The sequence below is a fragment of the Amblyomma mixtum genome, chromosome 2, assembly GCF_055824585.1.
Source record: "Amblyomma mixtum isolate Tamu chromosome 2, ASM5582458v1, whole genome shotgun sequence".
Taxonomy (NCBI): Eukaryota; Metazoa; Arthropoda; class Arachnida; order Ixodida; family Ixodidae; genus Amblyomma; species Amblyomma mixtum.
This window is the reverse complement of record NC_143013.1, coordinates 106,728,897-106,733,056: the sequence shown is the minus strand read 5'-3', so window position 1 is coordinate 106,733,056 and position 4,160 is coordinate 106,728,897. Positions and strand designations below refer to the sequence as shown.

The 4,160-nt window shown below is 48.2% G+C and overlaps 1 non-coding gene across 1 annotated transcript; it reads right to left on the bottom strand.

Annotated features, from left to right (window-relative positions):
* Nucleotides 1–2,077: 2,077 nt before the first annotated feature.
* Nucleotides 2,078–2,150, bottom strand: TRNAM-CAU (transfer RNA methionine (anticodon CAU)). Its single transcript has one exon. It is a non-coding gene; the product is annotated as a tRNA-Met (tRNA).
* Between the last annotated feature and the right edge of the window lie 2,010 nt (nucleotides 2,151–4,160).

Sequence of the window (4,160 nt, the reverse complement as noted above, 5' to 3'; positions counted from 1 at the left end):
CTACGTATAAAAACCGAGGTGCAAATGGTTTATTTTTTGAGGATTCCTATATATTCGATATCTCCGGCGGCGAAAGTGAAAAAAAAATGTAGCTACTTTATTGTGAAGGCGGGAGGCATTTCCAAGCTAGAAAGTACGTGCAACATTGTTCTGAAAACGCTTCAGGCCATCAGATTTCGTTATCGTTGTGGCAAGCTGCAACAGCTTGCTTCGCAACAAAGAAATTTGTGCAGGTTTGGGAGGAAGCGAATTAAGTGTCGGAGGCAACCGAACATGCGAGTTTCACCCCCGCATACTCAGCTTGACCAGCGTATCGAGTCCGTGCAGGCACCTACAGCTGTACGCTCTTTCTATAATCAAGCCGCCGCGGTGGCTCAGTGCTTATCTAAAAAAAAAAAACTGCGTCTTTGCTTACAATATTTGAAATTTATGTGCCCACTTTCCTCTTGTTAATATCGACTAACAACATCGCAATACTCGCTTCAACTGCGTCTTAAGCAAGACGCGGTTTCAACGAATTGCGGCGAAAACCAGCCGGCGCCGGGCTCTGAAAGGGTGACGTTGAAAATCGCGGATGTGCATTGTACATTGCACTAAAGGAATCACATTACGCAGCTGGTCGAGGGTCCTGTGTAAATATACTACAATGCACGAAGCTCCTGGCGTCGGCGCGAACGAAAGTTCACACTGTCACAGAAGTTTGTCAAGACATCTGTGCACTCAGCGCAAAATAACCGCTCGCTACCCCACCAGATGAAATCGCGTCCACCTGGGAATAAATTATCCATGATAATGCGTGATGCTGGAACCGGTACTTTAATGCGCGAATTAAAATGAGAGTGGCGCAGAGTTCGACTTGCAAACACACTTCCCAGTGCCGATTCTGCCTATCATCAGCGCCAGACTTTAAGCGAAGCTCAGGACGCGGTAGGAGGAAGTTGGCGCTTACTGAAAGCACCTACATTTGGTAAAAGATCAGCAGTGAAAACAACGCAGCAGCTAAAGCTTGCCTGTTGAAATTTCACACGCAAGATTCATGACAGCTATACCGATATCAAGAATGTACGCATAGCAAACGATGCACCAGCTCGACGAGCTCGCCCGAACCAAGATGGAAACCAGAAGGTGTGGGCGCGGTGTAGCCAGACCACCAAGCAATTTCGCATATCGTCTATTAGGTGTGCAAAACTCACGAAAGTTAAAGATTTGGCCGGGTGTAGATGCCAGAATTTTCTGGCTTGCGGCAATTTTTAAAGATCACAACTTTAGCGGTATGATCAACTAGCCTGAGAATTACTGGCTGTATTTTTACGGGCTGCTGAGAACAAAGCCCGCAACAGCGCTCGATGCCAGTAACACCGAATTCCAGCTTGTTGTCAAAAAATTTATTTTCATATTAAAAAAAATTATTTTCAAATTTATTTAATTATTTATTTCCAATTTCTTTTCACAGAGCGTTTCTGCCGTTTCACCATCGGGTTCAGTGAAACCATGAATGATTACGTTGTTTCTACGGCTGCGTTCTTCAAGCTCGCCGACTTTTCATCGGCGTTCTTGAGCACATCACAATGCAGTGATTGAGCGAGTTCATGCGCCCTCCTCGGGAGGTGTTTCAGAATCTCTATAACATAAATTTCCTGTTTTTTTTTTGACGTCCACAAAAACTGGCCTTTCTATGCCGCAAAAGAGCACCTCTTTACCTCAAATATCCTATTTTGAGAAATTAGTGATCAGCTTCCCTGGGCTTGCGGAGAATCCGGGTGGATGCAGCGTTGACGCCTGGGGTCAGGGCCTCCTGGACATCACAGACTCCTTTTCCGACCTCCGTCTTCTGCCCTGTTCCCACTACAGAGGCGAAGGTACACCACTTCTTGCTAACTTCGGACGACCTCAGGCTACACTTTGGCAGCCATGATTACCACCCTATCAGACGTGACTACCAGACACAAGAATCTGGACGCATGGGCCTCAACACCGGGCCTTTTTGGCATATATAGCCGACACAGGGCTGCATATATTTGCATAAGTGCCTTATGCTAGAGGGCAAATTTGCGCAAATAAAAAAGAAACACCGCCTTGCCCCGGGTGAGGATAGAACTCACGACCTTCAGATTATGAGACTGACGCGCTGCCTACTGCGCTACCGAGGCGGATGAAATGCTGTCGCAAAGGGTCCACGCCTAGAGTGGAAACCTATTCAGTAAAGCCCAATACACGTGCTGTCCTTCAGCGTTATTATCAGTGGGTGAAGTGCAGGAGCAAAGAAAAATAAAAATCGGTAGGGTTATAACGTAGTGAAACCGAAGAGACGTGCGAAAGCAGACGTCAATTCTCAATTAGAGGGGGTATGACGGGATATCTTTAGTGGGCTAATGCCCATAACTGCAGAATGCGTCGTTATTTAGTTAATATTCATAGAGGGCGGCGCGTCCTCGTACCATTACCAGTGCAGTGGCGTAGCGGTTGAGCGCTGCACCACTGCACTGGCAGATGGCTGTGGCTGTACCTATCGCAGCCACCGGTAGGGATTATGCAACCCAAGTTGCTCTTCCCGAGCAACCTCATGCGTAGCTCGAGTAATTCGGGCAAGCTCGGGTAGCAATTCGGGTTTCTTAGCAATGGCACAAGATCGTACAGTGGTGAGCAGCCTTGTCTAGAGCGCTTGAGCAGTGCGCACTTGGTAACAAAAACCGAAATTAGAGAGCAGCCCCTCATTACGGGGCAAAGTTTTCGTGCCTGCTTTGTTTACGAGGCTATCTGGCGCTACTTCCGTGCAAGCGTTGCAGCTGGACCCTAGAGGCTGCCACAAAATCTGGATTTGTTTGCAAGGAAGTGCACCGTCCGAGCGCTCTAGACAAGGCTGCTCACCACTGTACGTACGTACAGAGGGCAAAACGCATGTCTAGAACATGTTCTGAGCCTGTTTCGGGCTGATCACGCGGTAACTAGCGATAAGATTTGGTTAAAAATGGTCTGGATGTAAACCTGTGCAGTTAAACTCATAGAATTTAATCCTCAATTTTTGCCTTCTTTCTCCCAGCGGCTTTGGGAGCGGCAGTACACACAGTTTGGTTGTTCTAGGCATGTGTTTTGCCCTCTGTACATACGTACGTAGTCTTGATCAAAAGTTTTAAGGCAAAGGCTTTTCGCTTTAGCAGCATAACAGAGCTTTTACGGCACTATTTAAGACCGAATGACCTTGAAATGCTAGCATAAGGTTTCTTCTTGCGGTAGAGAAGCTTCCTGCTTGATTGCTGTCTGCTGACAGACAGACAGAGAGACAGACAGACAGGCAGGCAGACAGCCAGAAAGGCAGGCAGAGGCACAGACAGGCAGGCAGGCAGAGAAAGAAACACGCAGAGGCTAAATGCGGGGAACCGCCACTATAAATAAGTGCTAGAAAGAGAGCCTCGTCCGCACTGCTAATGTATCATGGGTATAATCCCATTTTTAATATTAGACACGAGGCCCGCAGGTGATTGGGATTTACCACCTGAAGGTGGAAAGAAATCAACAGGTATCTCCTACTACACCGACCCAACGCCACGGGAACGGGCCCGAGGAGTCTCCCCTGATCTCCCCTGGAACGTGCACTCCGAACAGGAATACGCCTATTTGGCAGCAAAAAGGGAGTAAGCAGTCCTCTAGCGCACTCACTTCTACAAAAGAGAGTGCGCTAGAGGACCGGCTTACTCCACTCTTTACTCCTTTCTTATTAGAGTGTAGCTGGTAGGGGTGGCCATGCGGTAGGGGAAATTTGTGGTAGATTATAGCTTACGGGACTTGGGCGGAAATGAAGACAGCTTGTGTTTTTCGAACTTATCCTAATACAGTCGAGCTCTTTTCCAGCCTCCGTAGAGGAAGAGCACTCGCTATTAACCAGAGTGCTGCTCCCGGCCTCCAAGCGTACTTTCATACGACATGAAACATTTTTCAGGGTCTCCGACCCTCCGAGACAGGGTCAACCTAACAAAAGCGACGACGAAGATCCCCTCCCCCAAGCCAGGTTCCGTCACCTCGATCTTACGCTGGTATAACGAGAGCAGTTTTAGCGCCACCCGTTTGGTGCTACTGCTACAGCCGGAACCCTTTCATGTTGTTCGCGGCGACACACCAGGGACAATTCGGTGCTCGGCCCAGTGTGTGGGGTCGGTTTTAGT